We start from the raw sequence: 26247 nt of genomic DNA on the forward strand, positions 1-26247 counted from the left end.
TGTCTACAAAATCACCTTCACCTTCAAATACAGTTTTCTTGCGACTGATGGAGACGTAGGCAAATTTTAACGTTGCTATTTCCATTACATCACGTTAATCAGAAAATCGGTAATTTACATCTGCAGCGGAAAAAAATTCCGTTCCGCCCAGCGTAGGGCTCGAACCCACGACCCTGTGAATAAGAGTCTCATGCTCTACCGACTGAGCTAGCCGTGCTGCCTCGTTGGATACCTGCTGGGCAGCAGATCACACAGTACTCGTTTGGGTTGGTTGGTCCCATACAGAATCTCTCCATGCTGCCTAATGTTTTCCTAACGTCACACTCGTCACGTACTTCACTTTTATATCATATTCACTTATGAGAGGTAAAGGAATTGCATGAAAATCTGCAGAGCTAGCGGCGTCAAAATTAACACACATACTTGATGTGACTCAAAAGCCGAACGAGTTACTTTCCGACGTTGTTTTAGATGTGCAAGTGCCAGTCACACCTCGCGGTGAGGCCACTCTGCCGTTCATTTCGCTAGTTAACACCTGTCTTGTTGTGTGTGTTTCAAGCTCAAGACCATCTCCAAGCACAAAATGCTCAACAGCAACATTCAGACGGTTACGTACTGCTCAATTGCTACATTAAAACGATATGTTTCTTTTTCAGAACTGGAAAAACACGACCGTGACAAGATTCGAACCTACAATCTTCGGATCCGAAGTCCGACGCCTTATCCATTAGTCCACACGGTCACTGACGTCCAAGTGTAACTTATATACGACTCATCTCGAAACGCTCACACCCCCTGAGGAATTTGCTTTCGTTCCACACAGCCGCTGCCCCTTACTCTTCACCACCCATTCGTTACATTCAACCTCTTACGAGACCGACCAAACATAGACAGGAAAACAAGACCACACACTTTGCGCATTCGGAATCGATGGCAGGGTGTTCCTCGCCGCATTTGCTACGATGGCCATTTGCTACTTCTGCAGAAGCGGCGGCGACGACGACGACGACCGCGAGAGGCTCTGAGATTTGTGAGAAATACATCTATAAAATGTAATTCAGACTGCCTCGTCTCACCTTATGCTATACCGCTTTGGCAAATGCTTTATCTGCGCCATTCGCCTTAATCACATCTGAGAGTAATTCTTAATAATACGCCTGTCACTAATTGTTCTTCATCACAGATACTGCTTTCTATACGGCCACGACGCGCAACTGATTTCCAAGATTCGTCTTCCTCCTGTGAGGATGGAACTCACGACCCCTGGTTTACTAGACCAATGCTCTACCACAGAGCGAAACAGGCGCCGCCTGACGGCACTTTTGCGTACTTCGTCCGTATGGTCGTCTGAATCATCAGACTTCAGCTGACAACACTTCATATTTTCGACTAATATTAGCAGCTATGGCGACTCATTACTGCTTGGCTTCCCATCTGACACGTAGCCGATATTCTCTCCAAACAAAACCACCTGCACTTCAGAACATGACTTTCACACATGTCTACAAAATCACCTTCACCTTCAAATACAGTTTTCTTGCGACTGATGGAGACGTAGGCAAATTTTAAAGTTGCTACTTCCATTACATCACGTTAATCAGAAAATCGGTAATTTACATCTGCAGCGGAAAAAAATTCCGTTCCGCCCAGCGTAGGGCTCGAACCCACGACCCTGTGAATAAGAGTCTCATGCTCTACCGACTGAGCTAGCCGTGCTGCCTCGTTGGATACCTGCTGGGCAGCAGATCACACAGTACTCGTTTGGGTTGGTTGGTCCCATACAGAATCTCTCCATGCTGCCTAATGTTTTCCTAACGTCACACTCGTCACGTACTTCACTTTTATATCATATTCACTTATGAGAGGTAAAGGAATTGCATGAAAATCTGCAGAGCTAGCGGCGTCAAAATTAACACACATACTTGATGTGACTCAAAAGCCGAACGAGTTACTTTCCGACGTCGTTTTAGATGTGCAAGTGCCAGTCACACCTCGCGGTGAGGCCACTCTGCCGTTCATTTCGCTAGTTAACACCTGTCTTGTTGTGTGTGTTTCAAGCTCAAGACCATCTCCAAGCACAAAATGCTCAACAGCAACATTCAGACGGTTACGTACTGCTCAATTGCTACATTAAAACGATATGTTTCTTTTTCAGAACTGGAAAAACACGACCGTGCCAAGATTCGAACCTGCAATCTTCGGATCCGAAGTCCGACGCCTTATCCATTAGTCCACACGGTCACTGACGTCCAAGTGTAACTTATATACGACTCATCTCGAAACGCTCACACCCCCTGAGGAATTTGCTTTCGTTCCACACAGCCGCTGCCCCTTACTCTTCACCACCCATTCGTTACATTCAACCTCTTACGAGACCGACCAAACATAGACAGGAAAACAAGACCACACACTTTGCGCATTCGGAATCGATGGCAGGGTGTTCCTCGCCGCATTTGCTACGATGGCCATTTGCTACTTCTGCAGAAGCGGCGGCGACGACGACGACGACGACCGCGAGAGGCTCTGAGATTTGTGAGAAATACATCTATAAAATGTAATTCAGACTGCCTCGTCTCACCTTATGCTATACCGCTTTGGCAAATGCTTTATCTGCGCCATTCGCCTTAATCACATCTGAGAGTAATTCCTAATAATACGCCTGTCGCTAATTGTTCTTCATCACAGATACTGCTTTCTATACTGCCACGACGCGCAACTGATTTCCAAGATTCGTCTTCCTCCTGTGAGGATGGAACTCACGACCCCTGGTTTACTAGACCAATGCTCTACCACTGAGCTAAACAGGCGCCGCCTAGCGGCACTTTTGCGTTCTTCGTCCATACGGTCGTCTGAATCATCAGACTTCAGCTGACAACACTTCATATTTTCGACTAATATTAGCAGCTATGGCGACCCATTACTGCTTGGCTACACATCTGACACGTAGCCGATATTCTCTCCAAACAAAACCACCTGCACTTCAGAACATGACTTTCACACATGTCTACAAAATCACCTTCACCTTCAAATACAGTTTTCTTGCGACTGATGGAGACGTAGGCAAATTTTAACGTTGCTATTTCCATTACATCACGTTAATCAGAAAATCGGTAATTTACATCTGCAGCGGAAAAAAATTCCGTTCCGCCCAGCGTAGGGCTCGAAGCCACGACCCTGTGAATAAGAGTCTCATGCTCTACCGACTGATCTAGCCGTGCTGCCTCGTTGGATACCTGCTGGGCAGCAGATCACACAGTACTCGTTTGTGTTGGTTGGTCCCATACAGAATCTCTCCATGCTGCCTAATGTTTTCCTAACGTCACACTCGTCACGTACTTCACTTTTATATCATATTCACTTATGAGAGGTAAAGGAATTGCATGAAAATCTGCAGAGCTAGCGGCGTCAAAATTAACACACATACTTGATGTGACTCAAAAGCCGAACGAGTTACTTTCCGACGTTGTTTTAGATGTGCAAGTGCCAGTCACACCTCGCGGTGAGGCCACTCTGCCGTTCATTTCGCTAGTTAACACCTGTCTTGTTGTGTGTGTTTCAAGCTCAAGACCATCTCCAAGCACAAAATGCTCAACAGCAACATTCAGACGGTTACGTACTGCTCAATTGCTACATTAAAACGATATGTTTCTTTTTCAGAACTGGAAAAACACGACCGTGCCAAGATTCGAACCTGCAACCTTCGGATCCGAAGTCCGACGCCTTATCCATTAGTCCACACGGTCACTGACGTCCAAGTGTAACTTATATACTACTCATCTCGAAACGCTCACACCCCCTGAGGAATTTGCTTTCGTTCCACACAGCCGCTGCCCCTTACTCTTCACCACCCATTCGTTACATTCAACCTCTTACGAGACCGACCAAACATAGACAGGAAAACAAGACCACACACTTTGCGCATTCGGAATCGATGGCAGGGTGTTCCTCGCCGCATTTGCTACGATGGCCATTTGCTACTTCTGCAGAAGCGGCGGCGAAAACGACGACGACGACGACGACGACGACGACGACGACCGCGAGAGGCTCTGAGATTTGTGAGAAATACATCTATAAAATGTAATTCAGACTGCCTCGTCTCACCTTATGCTATACCGCTTTGGCAAATGCTTTATCTGCGCCATTCGCCTTAATCACATCTGAGAGTAATTCTTAATAATACGCCTGTCGCTAATTGTTCTTCATCAAAGATACTGCTTTCTATACGGCCACGACGCGCAACTGATTTCCAAGATTCGTCTTCCTCCTGTGAGGATGGAACTCACGACCCCTGGTTTACTAGACCAATGATCTACCACAGAGCGAAACAGGCGCCGCCTAGCGGCACTTTTGCGTACTTCGACCGTATGGTCGTCTGAATCATCAGACTTCAGCTGACAACACTTCATATTTTCGACTAATATTAGCAGCTATGGCGACCCATTACTGCTTGGCTTCACATCTGACACGTAGCCGATATTCTCTCCAAACAAAACCACCTGCACTTCAGAACATGACTTTCACACATGTCTACAAAATCACCTTCACCTTCAAATACAGTTTTCTTGCGACCGATGGAGACGTAGGCAAATTTTAAAGTTGCTATTTCCATTACATTACGTTAATCAGAAAATCGGTAACTTACATCTGCAGCGGAAAAAAATTAGTTCCGCCCAGCGTAGGGCTCGAAGCCACAGCCCTGTGAATAAGAGTCTCATGCTCTACCGACTGAGCTAGCCGTGCTGCCTCGTTGGATACCTGCTGGGCAGCAGATCACACAGTACTCGTTTGGGTTGGTTGGTCCCATACAGAATCTCTCCATGCTGCCTAATGTTTTCCTAACGTCACACTCGTCACGTACTTCACTTTTATATCAAATTCACTTCTGAGAGGTAAAGGAATTGCATGAAAATCTGCAGAGCTAGCGGCGTCAAAATTAACACACATACTTGATGTGACTCAAAAGCCGAACGAGTTACTTTCCGACGTTGTTTTAGATGTGCAAGTGCCAGTCACACCTCGCGGTGAGGCCACTCTGCCGTTCATTTCGCTAGTTAACACCTGTCTTGTTGTGTGTGTTTCAAGCTCAAGACCATCTCCAAGCACAAAATGCTCAACAGCAACATTCAGACGGTTTCGTACTGCTCAATTGCTACATTAAAACGATATGTTTCTTTTTCAGAACTGGAAAAACACGACCGTGACAAGATTCGAACCTGCAATCTTCGGATCCGAAGTCCGACGCCTTATCCATTAGGCCACACAGTCACTGACGACCAAGTATAACTTATATACGACTCATCTCGAAACGCTCACACCCCCTGAGGAATTGTGCTTTCGTTCCACACAGCCGCTGCCCCTTACTCTTCCCCACCCATTCGTTACATTCAACTCTTACGAGACCGACCAAACATAGACAGGAAAACAAGACCACACACTTTGCGCATTCGGAATCGATGGCAGGTTGTTCCTCGCCGCATTTGCTACGATGGCCATTTGCTACTTCTGCAGAAGCGGCGGCGGCGACGACGACGACGACGACCGCTAGAGGCTCTGAGATTTGTGAGAAATACATCTATAAAATGTAATTCAGACTGCCTCGTCTCACCTTATGCTATACCGCTTTGGCAAATGCTTTATCTGCGCCATTCGCCTTAATCACATCTGAGAGTAATTCTTAATAATACGCCTGTCGCTAATTGTTCCTCATCACAGATACTGCTTTCAATACGGCCACGACGCGCAACTGATTTCCAAGATTCGTCTTCCTCCTGTGAGGATGGAACTCACGACCCCTGGTTTACTAGACCACTGCTCTACCACTGAGCGAAACAGGCGCCGCCTAGCGGCACTTTTGCGTACTTCGTCCGTACGGTCGTCTGAATCATCAGACTTCAGCTGACAACACTTCATATTTTCGACTAATGTTAGCAGCTATGGCCACCCATTACTGCTTGGCTTCACATCTGACACGTAGCCGATATTCTCTCCAAACAAAACCACCTGCACTTCAGAACATGACTTTCACACATGTCTACAAAATCACCTTCACCTTCAAATACAGTTTTCTTGCGACCGATGGAGACGTAGGCAAATTTTAAAGTTGCTATTTCCATTACATCACGTTAATCAGAAAATCGGTAACTTACATCTGCAGCGGAAAAAAATTAGTTCCGCCCAGCGTAGGGCTCGAAGCCACGACCCTGTGAATAAGAGTCTCATGCTCTACCGACTGAGCTAGCCGTGCTGCCTCGTTGGATACCTGCTGGGCAGCAGATCACACAGTACTCGTTTGTGTTGGTTGGTCCCATACAGAATCTCTCCATGCTGCCTAATGTTTTCCTAACGTCACACTCGTCACGTACTTCACTTTTATATCAAATTCACTTCTGAGAGGTAAAGGAATTGCATGAAAATCTGCAGAGCTAGCGGCGTCAAAATTAACACACATACTTGATGTGACTCAAAAGCCGAACGAGTTACTTTCCGACGTTGTTTTAGATGTGCAAGTGCCAGTCACACCTCGCGGTGAGGCCACTCTGCCGTTCATTTCGCTAGTTAACACCTGTCTTGTTGTGTGTGTTTCAAGCTCAAGACCATCTCCAAGCACAAAATGCTCAACAGCAACATTCAGACGGTTTCGTACTGCTCAATTGCTACATTAAAACGATATGTTTCTTTTTCAGAACTGGAAAAACACGACCGTGACAAGATTCGAACCTGCAATCTTCGGATCCGAAGTCCGACGCCTTATCCATTAGGCCACACGGTCACTGACGACCAAGTATAACTTATATACGACTCATCTCGAAACGCTCACACCCCCTGAGGAATTGTGCTTTCGTTCCACACAGCCGCTGCCCCTTACTCTTCCCCACCCATTCGTTATATTCAACCTCTTACGAGACCGACAAAGCATAGACAGGAAAACAAGACCACACACTTTGCGCATTCGGAATCGATGGCAGGTTGTTCCTCGCCGCATTTTCTACGATGGCCATTTGCTACTTCTGCAGAAGCGGCGGCGGCGACGACGACGACGACGACGACGACGACGACGACCGCGAGAGGCTCTGAGATTTGTGAGAAATACATCTATAAAGTGTAGTTCAGTCTGCCTCGTCCCACCTTATGCTATACCGCTTTGGCAAATGCTTTATCTGCGCCATTCGCCTTAATCACATCTGAGAGTAATTCTTAATAATACGCCTGTCGCTAATTGTTCCTCATCACAGATACTGCTTTCAATACGGCCACGACGCGCAACTGATTTCCAAGATTCGTCTTCCTCCTGTGAGGATGGAACTCACGACCCCTGGTTTACTAGACCACTGCTCTACCACTGAGCGAAACAGGCGCCGCCTAGCGGCACTTTTGCGTACTTCGTCCGTACGGTCGTCTGAATCATCAGACTTCAGCTGACAACACTTCATATTTTCGACTAATGTTAGCAGCTATGGCGACCCATTACTGCTTGGCTTCACATCTGACACGTAGCCGATATTCTCTCCAAACAAAACCACCTGCCCTTTAGAACATGACTTTCACACATGTCTACAAAATCACCTTCACCTTCAAATACAGTTTTCTTGCGACCGATGGAGACGTAGGCAAATTTTAAAGTTGCTATTTCCATTACATCACGTTAATCAGAAAATCGGTAACTTACATCTGCAGCGGAAAAAAATTAGTTCCGCCCAGCGTAGGGCTCGAAGCCACGACCCTGTGAATAAGAGTCTCATGCTCTACCGACTGAGCTAGCCGTGCTGCCTCGTTGGATACCTGCTGGGCAGCAGATCACACAGTACTCGTTTGGGTTGGTTGGTCCCATACAGAATCTCTCCATGCTGCCTAATGTTTTCCTAACGTCACACTCGTCACGTACTTCACTTTTATATCAAATTCACTTCTGAGAGGTAAAGGAATTGCATGAAAATCTGCAGAGCTAGCGGCGTCAAAATTAACACACATACTTGATGTGACTCAAAAGCCGAACGAGTTACTTTCCGACGTTGTTTTAGATGTGCAAGTGCCAGTCACACCTCGCGGTGAGGCCACTCTGCCGTTCATTTCGCTAGTTAACACCTGTCTTGTTGTGTGTGTTTCAAGCTCAAGACCATCTCCAAGCACAAAATGCTCAACAGCAACATTCAGACGGTTTCGTACTGCTCAATTGCTACATTAAAACGATATGTTTCTTTTTCAGAACTGGAAAAACACGACCGTGACAAGATTCGAACCTGCAATCTTCGGATCCGAAGTCCGACGCCTTATCCATTAGGCCACACAGTCACTGACGACCAAGTATAACTTATATACGACTCATCTCGAAACGCTCACACCCCCTGAGGAATTGTGCTTTCGTTCCACACAGCCGCTGCCCCTTACTCTTCCCCACCCATTCGTTACATTCAACTCTTACGAGACCGACCAAACATAGACAGGAAAACAAGACCACACACTTTGCGCATTCGGAATCGATGGCAGGGTGTTCCTCGCCGCATTTGCTACGATGGCCATTTGCTACTTCTGCAGAAGCGGCGGCGGCGACGACGACGACGACGACGACGACGACGACCGCGAGAGGCTCTGAGATTTGTGAGAAATACATCTATAAAATGTAGTTCAGTCTGCCTCGTCCCACCTTATGCTATACCGCTTTGGCAAATGCTTTATCTGCGCCATTCGCCTTAATCACATCTGAGAGTAATTCTTAATAATACGCCTGTCGCTAATTGTTCCTCATCACAGATACTGCTTTCAATACGGCCACGACGCGCAACTGATTTCCAAGATTCGTCTTCCTCCTGTGAGGATGGAACTCACGACCCCTGGTTTACTAGACCACTGCTCTACCACTGAGCGAAACAGGCGCCGCCTAGCGGCACTTTTGCGTACTTCGTCCGTACGGTCGTCTGAATCATCAGACTTCAGCTGACAACACTTCATATTTTCGACTAATATTAGCAGCTATGGCTACCCATTACTGCTTGGCTTCACATCTGACACGTAGCCGATATTCTCTCCAAACAAAACCACCTGCACTTCAGAACATGACTTTCACACATGTCTACAAAATCACCTTCACCTTCAAATACAGTTTTCTTGCGACTGATGGAGACGTAGGCAAATTTTAAAGTTGCTATTTCCATTACATCACGTTAATCAGAAAATCGGTAATTTACATCTGCAGCGGAAAAAAATTAGTTCCGCCCAGCGTAGGGCTCGAACCCACAGCCCTGTGAATAAGAGTCTCATGCTCTACCGACTGAGCTAGCCGTGCTGCCTCGTTGGATACCTGCTGGGCAGCAGATCACACAGTACTCGTTTGGGTTGGTTGGTCCCATACAGAATCTCTCCATGCTGCCTAATGTTTTCCTAACGTCACACTCGGGTCGTACTTCACTTTTATATCATATTCACTTATGAGAGGTAAAGGAATTGCATGAAAATCTGCAGAGCTAGCGGTGTCAAAATTAACACACATACTTGATGTGACCCTAAAGCCGAACGAGTTACTTTCCGACGTTGTTTTAGATGTGCAAGTGCCAGTCACACCTCGCGGTGAGGCCACTCTGCCGTTCATTTCGCTAGTTAACACCTGTCTTGTTGTGTGTGTTTCAAGCTCAAGACCATCTCCAAGCACAAAATGCTCAACAGCAACATTCAGACGGTTTCGTACTGCTCAATTGCTACATTAAAACGATATGTTTCTTTTTCAGAACTGGAAAAACACGACCGTGACAAGATTCGAACCTACAATCTTCGGATCCGAAGTCCGACGCCTTATCCATTAGGCCACACGGTCACTGACGACCAAGTATAACTTATATACGACTCATCTCGAAACGCTCACACCCCCTGAGGAATTGTGCTTTCGTTCCACACAGCCGCTGCCCCTTACTCTTCCCCACCCATTCGTTACATTCAACCTCTTACGAGACCGACCAAACATAGACAGGAAAACAAGACCACACATTTTGCGCATTCGGAATCGATGGCAGGGTGTTCCTCGCCGCATTTGCTACGATGGCCATTTGCTACTTCTGCAGAAGCGGCGGCGGCGACGACGACGACGACGACGACGACGACCGCGAGAGGCTCTGAGATTTGTGAGAAATACATCTATAAAGTGTAGTTCAGTCTGCCTCGTCCCACCTTATGCTATACCGCTTTGGCAAATGCTTTATCTGCGCCATTCGCCTTAATCACATCTGAGAGTAATTCTTAATAATACGCCTGTCGCTAATTGTTCCTCATCACAGATACTGCTTTCAATACGGCCACGACGCGCAACTGATTTCCAAGATTCGTCTTCCTCCTGTGAGGATGGAACTCACGACCCCTGGTTTACTAGACCACTGCTCTACCACTGAGCGAAACAGGCGCCGCCTAGCGGCACTTTTGCGTACTTCGTCCGTACGGTCGTCTGAATCATCAGACTTCAGCTGACAACACTTCATATTTTCGACTAATGTTAGCAGCTATGGCGACCCATTACTGCTTGGCTTCACATCTGACACGTAGCCGATATTCTCTCCAAACAAAACCACCTGCCCTTTAGAACATGACTTTCACACATGTCTACAAAATCACCTTCACCTTCAAATACAGTTTTCTTGCGATCGATGGAGACGTAGGCAAATTTTAAAGTTGCTATTTCCATTACATCACGTTAATCAGAAAATCGGTAACTTACATCTGCAGCGGAAAAAAATTAGTTCCGCCCAGCGTAGGGCTCGAAGCCACGACCCTGTGAATAAGAGTCTCATGCTCTACCGACTGAGCTAGCCGTGCTGCCTCGTTGGATACCTGCTGGGCAGCAGATCACACAGTACTCGTTTGGGTTGGTTGGTCCCATACAGAATCTCTCCATGCTGCCTAATGTTTTCCTAACGTCACACTCGTCACGTACTTCACTTTTATATCAAATTCACTTCTGAGAGGTAAAGGAATTGCATGAAAATCTGCAGAGCTAGCGGCGTCAAAATTAACACACATACTTGATGTGACTCAAAAGCCGAACGAGTTACTTTCCGACGTTGTTTTAGATGTGCAAGTGCCAGTCACACCTCGCGGTGAGGCCACTCTGCCGTTCATTTCGCTAGTTAACACCTGTCTTGTTGTGTGTGTTTCAAGCTCAAGACCATCTCCAAGCACAAAATGCTCAACAGCAACATTCAGACGGTTTCGTACTGCTCAATTGCTACATTAAAACGATATGTTTCTTTTTCAGAACTGGAAAAACACGACCGTGACAAGATTCGAACCTGCAATCTTCGGATCCGAAGTCCGACGCCTTATCCATTAGGCCACACGGTCACTGACGACCAAGTATAACTTATATACGACTCATCTCGAAACGCTCACACCCCCTGAGGAATTGTGCTTTCGTTCCACACAGCCGCTGCCCCTTACTCTTCCCCACCCATTCGTTACATTCAACCTCTTACGAGACCGACCAAACATAGACAGGAAAACAAGAGCACACACTTTGCGCATTCGGAATCGATGGCAGGGTGTCCCTCGCCGCATTTGCTACGATGGCCATTTGCTACTTCTGCAGAAGCGGCGGCGGCGACGACGACGACGACGACGACGACGACGACCGCGAGAGGCTCTGAGATTTGTGAGAAATACATCTATAAAATGTAATTCAGACTGCCTCGTCTAACCTTATGCTATACCTTTTTTTTTTCCTTTATTGTCATTTTATACCTACAAAGGTAGGCCGGCAGCGGCCTAATATGCCGCTCTTCGGCCACAAGAAACATACAAGAGATAAAAACAGGAAGACATAATCTCAAAACACAGACATGGAGGACAAAAATCAGAAGACAACAGAGAATAAAAAGAATTGAAGTCGTTCACCGACGCAGCACTGTTTCAGTTTTAAAAAAACGGGCAGCACAGCACGGAATAGAGAACACTAGCACAGGTGAACGGTGGAGCAGAAAACGAAGAAACACTCGAGGTACAGACGGGACGAAAGACACGGACACTGCGGAGATGGGCTTCGGCGCTTGCAGGGGCACTGTCCACACCGAAAAGCTGGGGGCCTGCCAAGGGAAAAAACATTGGGAGGGAAGGAGGGAGGGAGAGATAGGATGCCAGGGAGGAGGAGGGGAGAAAACGAAAAGAGGGGGGTGGAAGCCCAGGGAGAGGGGGAGGGGAGGTAAGGATGGAAGGAGGGAGAGAGGTAGGGAGAGAAGGTTGAGGGGGTGCCCACAGGAAAATGAGAGGAGAGGGGAAGGCAAGGCTCAAAGTTGGTAGGAGGGGTAGATGGAGGGGAGGAGGGCATCAGCTGGGAGGGGGAGTCGGCGGAAGCCACCTTGGGAGAGGGTGTGGAGAGTGTGAAGATGGAGAGCAGGTGGGATACAGGAGTACAGGCGCGGCAGTGGGTTGGGGTGGGAGAGGATGGAAGAGACAAGCGGGTGGGGAGGATCAAGCTTGCGGGAGGTGTAGAGGATCCGTAGCCGTTGGAGGAAGAGGAGGAGGTGTGGGAAGGGGTTGAGGTCATAGAGGAGCCACGTGGGGGAAGGGAGGCGGATGCGATAGGCGAGGCGGAGTGCATGCCGTTCAAGGATTTGAAGGGATTTGTAAAAGGTAGGCGGGGCAGAGATCCAGGCGGGATGGGCATAACAGAGGATAGGGCGGATGAGAGATTTATAGGTGTGGAGGACGGTGGAGGGGTCCAGACCCCATGTGCGGCCAGAAAGGAGCTTCAGGAGGTGGAGTCGGGAGCGTGCCTTGGCTTGGATTGTCCGGAGATGAGGGGTCCAGGAGAGCCGACGGTCAAGGGCGACGCCAAGGTGCTTGAGGGTGGGTGTGAGGTTAATAGGACGGCCATAAATGGTAAGATAGAAATCAAGGAGACGGAAGGAAGGGGTGGTTTTGCCTACGATGATTGCCTGGGTCTTGGAAGGATTGACCTTGAGCAACCACTGGTTACACCAAGAGGTGAACCGGTCAAGATGGGATTGGAGAAGGTGTTGGGAGCGTTGCAGGGTGGGGGCAAGGGCAAGGAAGGCGGTGTCATCGGCGTACTGGAGAAGGTGAAGGGGGGGTGCAGGTGGAGGCATGTCCGCCGTATAAAGAAGGTAAAGAAGAGGGGAAAGGACGGAACCTTGGGGCACACCGGCAGAGGGGTAGAAGGTGTAGGAATCAGTGTTGTGGATAGTGACATAGGAAGGGCGGTGGGAAATGAAGGAGGCGATCAGACGGACATAGTTAATAGGAAGAGCAAAGGTTTGGAGCTTGAAGAGGAGACCAGAATGCCACACACGGTCATAGGCGCGTTCAAGGTCAAGGGAGAGGAATATGGCGGAGCGACGGGAGTTGAGTTGTTCGGAGAGGAGGTGAGTGAGGTGAAGGAGAAGGTCATCGGCAGAGAAGGATGGTCGAAAGCCACATTGGGTGGAGGGAAGGAAGCGGTGCCGGTGGAGATGCTGGTGGATGCGGCGGGTTAGAATGGATTCCAGGACCTTGCTGAAGACCGAGGTAAGGCTTATAGGACGGTAGGAGGAGACAGTGGAAGGTGGTTTATCGGGTTTGAGGAACATGAGGATCCGGGAGGTTTTCCACAGGTCGGGGTAGAAGCCGGTGGACAAGACCACATTGTACAGCCTGGCGAGGGTGGAGAGGAAGGGGGCGGGAGCTTCACGGAGGTGACGGTAAGTAACACGGTCGTGACCAGGAGCAGTGTTGCGTTTGGTGCGGAGTATATCGATGATGTCTTGAGTAGTTATAGGGTTATTGAGTTCAGTGTGTGTAATGTTGTCCAAGTACTGGAAGCCAGGAGCTAGTGGAGGTATAGAGGTGTCAGTTCGATCGCGGACATCGGGGAAGAGGGAATAATCGAACTGGGGATCGTCAGGGATGGTAAAGACATCGGTGAGGTAGGAGGCAAAATGGTTGGCCTTACTAAGGTTGTCAGGAAAGGGATTGTCATTATGAAGGAGAGGATTGTAAGGGGGGGGTTTTGATCCAGTAAGGCGGCGGAAGGCTGACCAGTATTTGGACGAGTTAATAGGTAGGGTAGCATTAAGACGGGTGCATGTCTGTCGCCAGTCCCGGCGTTTCTTAGCCGCGAGCAAGTTCCGGATGTGTCTCTGGAGTTGCCGGTGGCGTTGTAGTGTGTCCCGGTCACGCGTGTGGAGGAAGGCACGGTAGAGACGACGGGATTCTCAGAGGAGGAGGACGGCCTGTGGGGGTAAAGTGGGACGGTGCGGGTGGATGGCGACGGTAGGGATGTGGGCCTCCACGGCCTCAGACAAGGTCTGCTGGAGAAAGGATGCGGCATGGGTTATGTCATGTGGGCGGTGGTAGGTGAGGGGGTGGCTATCGACTCGGGTAGTAAGGGTATCCCGGTATGCATTCCAGTCGGCACGGGAGTAATCATGGACATACTTGGGGGGAGGGTCAAGGCGAGGATCGGGACGGGGGCGACGACCGTCTGATATGGTAAGAAGCACAGGGAGATGGTCACTGCCAATAGGGTCGAGGACGTCCACCGCTATGTGGCCAAGGAGGTTGGGGGAGGCTAGGACGACATCGGGTGTGGTATTGGATTCAGGGCGGGTGTGTTGGGGAAGAGGAAGGACATCTCCTTGGATGGTGGCGAGGAACCGATGCCACCGCCGTAACTGGGTGGCGGAGCGACTATGTATATTGAGATCTGTGGCAATCACGTAGGAGGAGAAGGTACGGTCGATGTGGGAAAGGAAGTCAAAAGGAATAGGGGCAGAGGGGCGGACATAGATGGTGGCACAGGTAACGATGAGGCCGGGGAAGAATAGACTAAGGATCAGGTGTTCCGTGGGGTTGGGAAGGAGGGGTTGGAGCCGAACAGGGATCTGGCGATGGTGGCCAATGGCAACTCCGCCACGCGCTATCGGGAGGGGGTTGTCAGAGCGGTGAAGGAGGTAGGGCGAGGTATGGACAGTATGGTGGGGCTGGAGAAATGTTTCGTTTAGGAGGAAGGCATCCACGCGGTGGGTGGTGAGGGTATGCATAAGGAGATTCTTGTTGACAGGAAGGGAACGGATGTTGTTAAACAGGATACGTTGCTGTCGCGCCATAGTGGGAATTTAGACGAGGGTGTCGAGACGGGAGAAGGTAAAATGGGCCTGGTTATGGGAGTAGGTGGCGTAAGTGTTGAGCTGGAAGACGGAACGGGCGGCAAGGGATATCTGCTGGAGGGTGTGGGGGCGCTGAAAGGGGTGGATGTTCTGAAGGACAACGGTTACAAAGCGGATGATGTCCTCAGCTGTGGGGGGGGGACGGAGGGAATTGCCGGGAGGGGTGGGGGCATCCAAGGGGCGGACAGGGACAGTGAGTTCAGGAGCGGAGGGAGGGGGTCGGGCCTTGCACTTTTGGGAGTTGGTTGGGTGTTGGAGGTTACAGGTGTTACAGGAGGGGGGGGACTGAAGGTTGGGGCACTGCCGGAGGAAGTGTGCTTCTTTGCAGTGCGGGCAGACGGGGGCCTCGCGGCACTCAGATGTGGGATGTGCATTATAGCGCAAGCACCTCTGGCAGCGGATGGACTGTGGAGGGGAGCGGGAGGGGTCGACCTTATAACGGCGGTTGAAAAGGAGGGCACCCTCCTCGAGGAGGAGGTCTATGGAGGGAGCATGCTCGGAGAACACCCGCATGAGGCGGGTGGGGCCGGCTGGATTGTGAATCCGGCGGACAGCTCGAACCTCTAGATAGGGATGGGCCTTCAGCTCCGCCAACACCTCCTCCTCCGTGATCATCGGGCTAAGCCGAGTGATCACGGCAGTGAGGGTCGGTGGGCGACGGGGCGGCTGGGGTTGTCGGGATGAGGAGGGGGGGGGAGCAGGGGCAAGGGAGGCATGGGGACCAAACCGGGTGAGGGGAATGCGGGAGAGGATGTCGGAGTGGAGGGTGGGGCTGGGGGATGTGATCAGGACGGAGTCCCGACGGGGGGTGAGAAGGGAGATCGGGGCTCCGGGGAAGTGCTGGCGGAGGAGAAGGGTAAGATTGCGGGCCTCCAGGAGAGAGGGATCAGGGTGAGAAAGGAGGTACCTGTAGGAGGGGGAGGTAGAGGAGGGAGTAGATAGGGAAGGTGGGGTGGTATCCATGGCATCCTGGGGGGTTGGAGGGGGGAGAGTCTGCGACTTCTTGGGAGCAGAAGAGGCTGGGGTGCCGCTGGGACGTTTCACAGCGGGAGAGGGACGGGAAGAGGTGTGGGGGATGGGGACGACCGGGAGATGGCGGGAGATGGCAGGTCCCACCGGCGGTGCAGGCACTGGTGGTGGTGCAGGTGCTGGCGCTGGAGCTGGAGCTGGCGCCACAGAAGATGCAGTGGCAGTGGTTGGCACTGGCGATGGCGTGGGCGATGGTGATGGTGATGGTGATGACGATGATGATGGTGTGGCGTGGGTGGTGGCCCGACGGGCAACAACCCTGGCGGGGGTGGCATGAGTTACATGTGGGAGGGGAGGGAATGGGTCACGTGAGGCATGGGGGGTAGGAACAGGGGAGGGAGCAACAAAAGGAGCGGGGGTGGGAAGAGTGAGGAGGGGGGGAATATATGGGGGAGGCGGTGATTGAGCACACGACGTGATGGTGGTGGCAGCAAGTGAGGGGGTCGTGTACACGATTGCAGTGGTAGTGGCGGTAGTTGTGGGGGTTGTCATGGTGAGAGGATAAGTGGGAGAGGGAAAAAGAGGAAAAATAACAGGGGACAGTCAAAGGACAAGGACAAGAGACTGACGAAGAGGAAGGGTAAGACGTAAGCAGAGACGACAGAACGAAAGACGGGCAGGGAGCGGCGGCGGCGGCGGCGGCGGCGGCGGCGGCGGCGGTCGGCAAAAGCAGCAGCGGCAGGAACCGGATACGATGGCGGCAACCGGCGTCGGCGGGAGACCGGCGGCGGCGGCGGCGGCGGTGGCGGCGGTGGGAACCGGCGGCGGCGGCAGCAGCGGCTAGGACCAACGGCGGCAAAGGCTCGGGACAACGGCAGCAGCAGCGATCACTGAAACTCCTAGCACTTCGATATTAACGACAATAATATCGAAGGGCGCAACACTCTCGAGTTACACCGAAGATGTGTATGCTATACCGCTTTGGCAAATGCTTTATCTGCGCCATTCGCCTTAATCACATCTGAGAGTAATTCTTAATAATACGCCTGTCGCTAATTGTTCTTCATCACAGATACTGCTTTCTATACGGCCACGACGCGCAACTGATTTCCAAGATTCGTCTTCCTCCTGTGAGGATGGAACTCACGACCCCTGGTTTACTAGACCAATGCTCTACCACAGAGCGAAACAGGCGCCGCCTAGCGGCACTTTTGCGTACTTCGTCCGTATGGTCGTCTGAATCATCAGACTTCAGCTGACAACACTTCATATTTTCGACTAATATTAGCAGCTATGGCGACCCATTACTGCTTGGCTTCACATCTGACACGTAGCCGATATTCTCTCCAAACAAAACCACCTGCACTTTAGAACATGACTTTCACACATGTCTACAAAATCACCTTCACCTTCAAATACAGTTTCCTTGCGACTGATGGAGACGTAGGCAAATTTTAAAGTTGCTATTTCCATTACATCACGTTAATCAGAAAATCGGTAATTTACATCTGCAGCGGAAAAAAATTAGTTCCGCCCAGCGTAGGGCTCGAACCCACGATCCTGTGAATAAGAGTCTCATGCTCTACCGACTGAGCTAGCCGTGCTGCCTCGTTGGATACCTGCTGGGCAGCAGATCACATAGTACTCGTTTGGGTTGGTTGGTCCCATACAGAATCTCTCCATGCTGCCTAATGTTTTCCTAACGTCACACTCGTCACGTACTTCACTTTTATATCAAATTAACTTCTGAGAGGTAAAGGAATTGCATGAAAATCTGCAGAGCTAGCGGCGTCAAAATTAACACACATACTTGATGTGACTCAAAAGTCGAACGAGTTACTTTCCGACGTTGTTTTAGATGTGCAAGTGCCAGTCACACCTCGCGGTGAGGCCACTCTGCCGTTCATTTCGCTAGTTAACACCTGTCTTGTTGTGTGTGTTTCAAGCTCAAGACCATCTCCAAGCACAAAATGCTCAACAGCAACATTCAGACGGTTTCGTACTGCTCAATTGCTACATTAAAACGATATGTTTCTTTTTCAGAACTGGAAAAACACGACCGTGACAAGATTCGAACCTGCAATCTTCGGATCCGAAGTCCGACGCCTTATCCATTAGGCCACACGGTCACTGACGACCAAGTATAACTTATATACGACTCATCTCGAAACGCTCACACCCCCTGAGGAATTGTGCTTTCGTTCCACACAGCCGCTGCCCCTTACTCTTCCCCACCCATTCGTTACATTCAACTCTTACGAGACCGACCAAACATAGACAGGAAAACAAGACCACACACTTTGCGCATTCGGAATCGATGGCAGGGTGTTCCTCGCCGCATTTGCTACGATGGCCATTTGCTACTTCTGCAGAAGCGGCGGCGAAAACGACGACGACGACGACGACCGCGAGAGGCTCTGAGATTTGTGAGAAATACATCTATAAAATGTAATTCAGACTGCCTCGTCTCACCTTATGCTATACCGCTTTGGCAAATGCTTTATCTGCGCCATTCGCCTTAATCACATCTGAGAGTAATTCTTAATAATACGCCTGTCGCTAATTGTTCTTCATCAAAGATACTGCTTTCTATACGGCCACGACGCGCAACTGATTTCCAAGATTCGTCTTCCTCCTGTGAGGATGGAACTCACGACCCCTGGTTTACTAGACCAATGATCTACCACAGAGCGAAACAGGCGCCGCCTAGCGGCACTTTTGCGTACTTCGACCGTATGGTCGTCTGAATCATCAGACTTCAGCTGACAACACTTCATATTTTCGACTAATATTAGCAGCTATGGCGACCCATTACTGCTTGGCTTCACATCTGACACGTAGCCGATATTCTCTCCAAACAAAACCACCTGCACTTCAGAACATGACTTTCACACATGTCTACAAAGTCACCTTCACCTTCAAATACAGATTTCTTGCGACTGATGGAGACGTAGGCAAATTTTAAAGTTGCTATTTCCATTACATCACGTTAATCAGAAAATCGGTAATTTACATCTGCAGCGGAAAAAAATTCCGTTCCGCCCAGCGTAGGGCTCGAACCCACGACCCTGTGAATAAGAGTCTCAGGCTCTACCGACTTTTTTTTTATTATTATTTTTTTTCCTTTTATGCCTTCTTCGGCGAGCTTCTATGCTATATCGACTGATTTTTTTTTTTTTCAAATTTACTGTGACAGTTAATGAAATGAAATGATGTTTGGCTTCTTCGCCATGTGAGGCTTCTCCTCCGTAAAACTGAAAATTGAAAAATTAAGGCTTCTTGGGAATTAATAAATTGTCACTCTTGCTTCATACTGAAAAAAATTAAACAAAAATAGAAAGATTGTAACTGAGGAACACGTGCAAGAAGCTTCCACTGCATTGTGTGCATCGAAATCACCTTCCGATATTACCGAGATCCTGGAAAATCATCATAGATGAAAGTAGTTGCTGGAGATATGGGGTTCATCCAGCAGTAAGTGTGAAGCCGCAGTGCCGTTTCGGGGTTCTGTCCGAGGCCTTCACGGCTACCGTAGCGGCCCTGGGGCACACGAAGTCCCCACCGTACTTCACCCTCAACAGCGATCCCCTACTTTGGCCTGTGACTACATTTTTCGTAGACGAGGGCTATTAAGATGTTTATCCAATCCCTTGTCTCTGAAACAGAATGTGTAACATGTTACCAAAAGTTTTTTTGTGGTCCCTGCGCGTACATATCTGATAATATTTTGCTCGTTCGTATAATTCGTATTCTAAAACACGGTCATTGCCGTGTTCAGATATAACGTAATGTACATAATTGCCAAACAACCACAACACAGCATTGGTTTTCTGGACAGGGAAGAAAACACCATCGGGGAAGAGTAATTTTTCAACATTGATCTCAGTACTAACAGTTCTGGTTATAAAGGCTACCCGCCGTTGGAGTCCCCTCCATATTTCGGCGTATCCGCCACAGAGAAAGCGGTGGATCAATGTGTCAACTGCGTCACATCGGGTGCACACAATCGTGTCACTAAGACCAATGGAGTGCAACTTTTCGTTAGTGGAAACTACGTTATTAACAACTCGGTACCAGGTTGCCTGAATGTCGGAAGACAGTTCACGATTACTAATATTTTTCCAAATTCTTTTCCAGTCTTTGTCGGGATATCTGCACTCCATTTTGTTGACATGTTCTTTCGTTGTTAAGAGTTCCATTAATTTCCTGCAATTCCTTGATTGTGGATTCGTGACAATACTGTCCATGTAGCTAATCTCTAAAAAGAACTGGCGAATATATTTCAATTTATAATTAATTCCGCCTATATTTATGGGTGGACGTAAATTTTCTGGCTGTAGGAGTCGATACAGCCTGGCCGTAATACTATGTGGATGTTTTTCTATAATTTGTAGGGTCCTCTTTATATATAAAGCCGTAGTCTTCCGCCATATATCTGTTAAACCTAGGCCACCTTCAGCGGAAGGTAACGTAACTGTACCGACTGCTACTCTAAAAATATTCCCTGTCCATATAAATCGGCAAATGATACTCATCATACGTTTGGCAATGGGTTTCGAAACTGGCAATATTTGACCTATATATATAGCTTTTGATAAAATGGACCAATTAATTATTCTGATTCGTTGTTTAATGTTCAGATGTCTGGTCTGATTGAGTATTGTGGCTCCTCTGATTGTATCCAGTACTTTCTTCCAATTGTAGGTCATGGTCTGAAGCGGACATCGGTAAAAGGTGACACCCAGAGCGGTGTGACGATCGACGGAGCGTGCCCATTCCAAACGGACATCTTGAAGACCTTTAAGATTTAAAAACGAACTCTTCACCTCGTTAACCCTAGCGCCTGTAGCTTCACAAAAGATCTGAATATTCGTAGTTAATTTCTCTAAATTTTCGTTACTACGAATAACCACTCCAACGTCATCAGCATATGCATTGGTGACGTTGTTAACGCCAGATATCGTGATGCCCTCAAGATCGACATCGAGTCTCCTTAGTAAAGGCTCCAGTGCAACAACAGACAGGAGCATTGACAAAGGACTTCCCTGCGGGACGCCGTTGCGAATTTCAATGGGTGGAGTGAAATGCCCATTTACGGACACTTGTGTTTGGATGCCTTCAACAATGTTAATTAAAACTTGCACAAAATGTTGACTAAAACCCAGATAGGTCAACGTTCTGAACAAAAATAAGTGGTTGACCCTGTCAAAAGCCTTTGAGAAGTCGATAAAGGCAAGGCCTCCTGGTGAGGATGACGTTGCAAAAATTGCAGAGACATCCCTATATTCGCAAACAGTTTTAAAAATATTCCGCCCCGAGAGACAGGTTTGGTGGTCACCTATGATCTTCTCCATTAGAGGTCTCAGTCTTTCCTTCAGTACACGTGCAATTATTTTATAATCCGAGTTCATCAAACATATTGGTCTCAATTGATTGAGATCTTTAACTGTCGCGTTCCTTCCCTTTGGTATTAGCACAGTTACGCTTTCTTTGAACTCGCGTGGAACAGTAACACCTTGCAATACTTCATTTATCACTTCTGTGAATTGATTACCGATGAGAGGCCAAAATTTACAATAAAACTCTACAGGCAAGCCATCAGGCCCTGGGGACTTACGGGTAGGCGAATATTTAAGTATATCAAACACCTCCTCACATGTGATCGCAGTGGTAAGGGACACATTGTCCTCGTCATTGATAACGTTGTCGATACCTGTAGTTCGTAGCAAATCGTTCGCACAGTCTAGATTATACCGGGTATCAGTATATAACGTACGATAAAATCCATAAACTGCATTTAAAATGTCAGAGTGTTCCGTCAGCACCCGGTTATCGCCCACTCTAAGACAAGCAATAAACGCTCGTCTTCTATTTCTTTCATGTTCGAGTAAGTGGTACAGCGATGCGTTTTCGTCCTCCACCGTTGTCGGGACACGAGATTTAATTTTTAAACCCTCCAGCTGTTGTCGCTTGAGACTTATGAGGTGAGCCTTGATCTTCTTTATTTCAATGAAAACCTCATCAGTCATCTGCTGAGCTGATAGTTCCCTTAAGCATGTATAGTAAAATTCAACGGTATTGCGAGACCACATCGCTCGCTCCCTCCCGTAAGCTATTAGGGATGATCTCAATTTCTTTTTAGCACATGAGGTCCACCACGCAAGGCGAGAGCTGTATTTATGGCGCATACGTAGAGCAGCCTGCCATACCTCCGCTACTGTTCTTGATAGGGCACCCTCGAACAACATATGGGTATTCAGCTTCCATAAGGGGCGACCCCAATACGTTCCTTGCTTCTGAAACCGAATGCTGCATTTCACTGCGAGATGGTCCGAAAAGGTAGTGGGAATTACTTCGATACTACTGATTTTATTTTCCAGGTTTGCTGTGACGTATATTCTGTCTATTCTGCTTTGCGAGCGACTACTGATGTACGTAAATTTGACTAACGTGGGGTATTTGCTTTCCCACACGTCTGTCCACTTCATGTTTGTCCCCAAAGCCGCCAGTTCCCTGGAGAAGTTAAAATTTGGTCGCTGATCCTTTTTGTGAAGTAGACAATTAAAGTCACCACCGATTAAAGCTTCCGCCGGATTCCCCTGAAGTAAATAGACCATATCGTTCTTAAAAAAATTTGCCCTATCATCTCTAGCGTTGTTACCAGAGGGGACATATACATTTAAAACAGTAGTAGTAAAAATTTTACAACTGATGCCCCTCCCATTTTCTAACAGACAGATATCCTTCACATCAATACCATCTTTGACAAGGATCGCAGTCCCACATGTGGCTTCCGGTGCAATATTTAAAATCTCTTGAAAACCTGGGACATAAAAGTTGTGGACATTAAATTCCTGTAGGAGGGCTATATCAGTATCCGACTGGTAAAGGAAATCTTTTAAAGAAGCGACTTTCGTTTCACTGCGAATCCGATTTATATTTATCGTGGTCACATTATATGTCAGTTCCGTTGGCATAGGTGCAGGTAAAAGAAATTGGCTAATGAAGTATACCCCATGCAGAGTCACGTCTGTACCATTCCATTCTGTCTGTCAGAAAGAAAAATAGACATTAAAAAAAAAATTAAATGCCACTAGCATGTGTCAGGTCCATCTCCATTCCGTGGTCGGTGCGATCTTCTTGGGCATCGGCCCAATCAAGTCCTTTTCCTGAGACAGTTCGGTCTAAATCCATAGTAGTGCCGGTCTGCAAACCTGCGACGCCAAGCGGTGCGCGAGGTTGTTGTTGAAGATCATCTGCATCGGCACGACTCATCTCCGCTTCAGTACACTCGTTAACTCGTGCTACTGGGCATTGTTCTCGTAGTCGTTCATTATCCCTTAAATGTTTTAACTTTTCCCGCAATGCAGGAGCTAAACTCTCTGCTGCTTTGTGTGCCAATCTCCTCTTCTTGCCTTTCTTCGAAGATCTCTTCGGCGATCTAGCAGGAGATGAAGTTTGCGACCTGTCAGGAGAAGTACCGGATGATACGTCTGACGTCGCCTGTTCCTTTTTTCGGACAAAAGTCCGCGTATCGCATTCCACAACGGCAGAAGGAGGCGCATCTTTTTCCATGGCTCCCACTGGTAACAACCCAGTCTCCAATTCTACACTATCGCTCGTTGTGGTTTCCTTGACGCAAGTGTCTTCTGTGGGCGCCAACGTGAAACCAATGTCCAGATTGCTATCTTCGTTCATAGTTCCCGCAGAGTGGATGCCTGGAGCGTCCACTCCTCGGAAGCTAGTGGCAATATCCTCACGTTGGTGGGAATCCTGACGACGCAAGGAAACCTCCGTTGCGGGTATTTGGGGATCTTCGGCCGAGTCCGCGGAAGAACGAGCAACCACAGTGGGAGAGTTGGAAAAAGTTGGCGTCGGCATAGAGTCGAGGGGCGCGGAGCTGATCGCAGACCATCCGAAAATCTAGAGCTTGAAGCCGGAGTATCATCGACAACCGCCCGCGAGGCAGCAGGCTCCAAGCGCACAGGCGGCACCGACTCGCCTCGGCTGCGGAAGTCAGCAGCGGCAGCGTATGACAACTTCATACCAACAACAGGGCCGGAACTCGGCATCTCGTCACGCGGTAACTGCGGGACACGCCTCCGTGAACATTCTGCACGAATGTGTTCCGTGGAATTGCATAAAGCGCAAGTCCGCGGTTGCCCATCATAGATAATCAAAGCACGATACCCACAAATATTAAGATAAGAGGGGACATGCTTCTGTAATTCAATCTTAAATTGCCTTACGCCGTTCAAGACAGGAAACATATGAGCTTCAGACCACCTTTCTGCCACATTGGAAATAATTCTGCCATAAGGCCGAAGGGCAACATTAAGTTCTTCGGGCGGAATTTCAAAAGGGAGCTCAAACACTCTGATCGTACGAATCCCGTACCCAGCATGACTAACAGCAACGTCACTCACATTCCCATCAGAATGATTAAACTTCACGCTACCTCCGCAACGATCCACAATGGAACTACATAATTCTGGACTTTTCATCTTCAGATACACAGCATTTGTCACAAACGAGAGATAAACTCCGACAACATCATCACCGTTAATCAATACTTTTTCGATAAACCATGCTTTAATTTCAAATGCTTTAGGTCGAACGAAGTTTCGATCGAAAGTAAACTTGATTGTGTCTTTCCTCAAATAATTCGACCTATTCATTCTAGAACTTCATGAATACAAGTGCAACACGAATAGCGGCTTAGCAGCACCACTAACCTCAAACGCAGCGACTCAGTCTGTGTTTACTACAGCCAGACGTCCAGCTCCGCCACACGTCCGTCCCGCTCGGCGGCTGACTCGCAACTGACTACTCCATGAATTGATTGCTACGGCATCTGTTATCAGCAGTCACAACCAGCAACACCAGTAGCAGCCGACTGCACGCAAAGAATGGGAACGTGCAGAGGGATTTACGTGAAATCGGCGCAATTGTGGATGCTAATCGTTCGCTTGTATCTGCCTACACACCTCTGCCGGTTGGGAATTATTCCACTTGCATGGCAAGGTGCTCATGTAGGTGCGTTAAAAATTCTGGAGGCGCTGGGTATCGATCCCAGTACCTCTCGCACGCTAAGCGAGCGCTCTACCATCTGAGCTACGCCCACCCCCCCGATAACTAGTAGAGCTACATACAGTCATATCAACGTCACAGACCCTTGCACTCCCATTATTCCGCAGACAAACACTACTCTCTATGTATCAGTGAGGGTGTCTTTCAGGTTTCGTGCATTCTGTATCGAATCGTAGTTGGCCACAATGAAAGTGGCACGCATAACGTCGAAAATAGAGTTCGGTCACCGCTCTGAGTAAGACGAACGTGTTGTCCACCTCTAGACTTCAATGACGTTAAGCCGTGATACCTAAGACAGATCTGCACTCGATGACACCACGATAACAGCCGGTCCCCACACTTACATCTTGCTCTCCTTATGACAGTATACATCGTATCAGTCTGTGACGCTGGTTTTGCAACTTCTTGCGTGCGTTTATGTTCGCCGCGACCAACACTTACCATGCACTGAACACAAAACATGGAGGAGCCGGGGCTTGAACCCGAGACCGTTCACACGTTAAGCGAACGATCTGCCAACTGAGCTACAGCTACACACACTACCAAGCCTGGCTATTCTCCATTCTTTGCGACTCTGATGTGCACGGACACGATGGTTGGTTGGTTTGTAGCGGCGAAGGTACCAGAATACAAAGGCGCGGACACGTTCATATACACAAGAGTTCCAAGTAGTTTCGATGCTCTGGTATTACGAATGCAAATTCCGTCTGTTTTGAACGTCTTAAATTGAAAGGGCGGTCACAAATTGGTCCATTTCACTCCTTGTCCACAATCACACAGCACCTGAGGTAACAAGCACATCTCGAGCCCCATTGTGCTCTCCATTGTTCATGCCAACTCAGTGCCTCGCTCTTTGCTACTGTGTAAAACTCTTGTCGTCCAACTGCAAAACACTGGGACACAACAAGTTTCCGCGTCCCCATTGCACTGATCGTACTACGAAACGCTCCCCAAACTTGGCAATCACCCATGCAGATGACTTTTCCGACTTTACACGACGCTCACGCTAGTGACAGCCTTATTTATAGTTCGACGTCGCGCCAAAGCGAAT

The 26247-nt window shown here is 48.6% G+C and overlaps 14 non-coding genes across 14 annotated transcripts; all 14 read right to left on the reverse strand.

Annotated features, from left to right (window-relative positions):
• Positions 1-144: 144 nt before the first annotated feature.
• On the reverse strand, positions 145-217 carry Trnak-cuu (transfer RNA lysine (anticodon CUU)). Its single transcript has one exon. It is a non-coding gene; the product is annotated as a tRNA-Lys (tRNA).
• Positions 218-1643: 1426 nt separating this feature from the next.
• Trnak-cuu (transfer RNA lysine (anticodon CUU)) lies at positions 1644-1716 on the reverse strand. The gene has a single exon. It is a non-coding gene; the product is annotated as a tRNA-Lys (tRNA).
• Positions 1717-5192: 3476 nt separating this feature from the next.
• Trnar-ucg (transfer RNA arginine (anticodon UCG)) lies at positions 5193-5265 on the reverse strand. Its single transcript has one exon. It is a non-coding gene; the product is annotated as a tRNA-Arg (tRNA).
• A 906-nt stretch (positions 5266-6171) lies between these two features.
• On the reverse strand, positions 6172-6244 carry Trnak-cuu (transfer RNA lysine (anticodon CUU)). The gene has a single exon. It is a non-coding gene; the product is annotated as a tRNA-Lys (tRNA).
• Positions 6245-6696: 452 nt separating this feature from the next.
• Positions 6697-6769, reverse strand: Trnar-ucg (transfer RNA arginine (anticodon UCG)). The gene has a single exon. It is a non-coding gene; the product is annotated as a tRNA-Arg (tRNA).
• Positions 6770-7691: 922 nt separating this feature from the next.
• Trnak-cuu (transfer RNA lysine (anticodon CUU)) lies at positions 7692-7764 on the reverse strand. The gene has a single exon. It is a non-coding gene; the product is annotated as a tRNA-Lys (tRNA).
• Positions 7765-8216: 452 nt separating this feature from the next.
• On the reverse strand, positions 8217-8289 carry Trnar-ucg (transfer RNA arginine (anticodon UCG)). The gene has a single exon. It is a non-coding gene; the product is annotated as a tRNA-Arg (tRNA).
• A 918-nt stretch (positions 8290-9207) lies between these two features.
• Trnak-cuu (transfer RNA lysine (anticodon CUU)) lies at positions 9208-9280 on the reverse strand. The gene has a single exon. It is a non-coding gene; the product is annotated as a tRNA-Lys (tRNA).
• A 452-nt stretch (positions 9281-9732) lies between these two features.
• On the reverse strand, positions 9733-9805 carry Trnar-ucg (transfer RNA arginine (anticodon UCG)). The gene has a single exon. It is a non-coding gene; the product is annotated as a tRNA-Arg (tRNA).
• A 916-nt stretch (positions 9806-10721) lies between these two features.
• On the reverse strand, positions 10722-10794 carry Trnak-cuu (transfer RNA lysine (anticodon CUU)). Its single transcript has one exon. It is a non-coding gene; the product is annotated as a tRNA-Lys (tRNA).
• A 452-nt stretch (positions 10795-11246) lies between these two features.
• Trnar-ucg (transfer RNA arginine (anticodon UCG)) lies at positions 11247-11319 on the reverse strand. The gene has a single exon. It is a non-coding gene; the product is annotated as a tRNA-Arg (tRNA).
• A 6318-nt stretch (positions 11320-17637) lies between these two features.
• On the reverse strand, positions 17638-17710 carry Trnak-cuu (transfer RNA lysine (anticodon CUU)). The gene has a single exon. It is a non-coding gene; the product is annotated as a tRNA-Lys (tRNA).
• Positions 17711-18162: 452 nt separating this feature from the next.
• Positions 18163-18235, reverse strand: Trnar-ucg (transfer RNA arginine (anticodon UCG)). The gene has a single exon. It is a non-coding gene; the product is annotated as a tRNA-Arg (tRNA).
• Positions 18236-25157: 6922 nt separating this feature from the next.
• On the reverse strand, positions 25158-25231 carry Trnaa-agc (transfer RNA alanine (anticodon AGC)). The gene has a single exon. It is a non-coding gene; the product is annotated as a tRNA-Ala (tRNA).
• Positions 25232-26247: the final 1016 nt, after the last annotated feature.

Source organism: Schistocerca gregaria, chromosome 11 (genome assembly GCF_023897955.1).
Source record: "Schistocerca gregaria isolate iqSchGreg1 chromosome 11, iqSchGreg1.2, whole genome shotgun sequence".
NCBI lineage: Eukaryota > Metazoa > Arthropoda > Insecta > Orthoptera > Acrididae > Schistocerca > Schistocerca gregaria.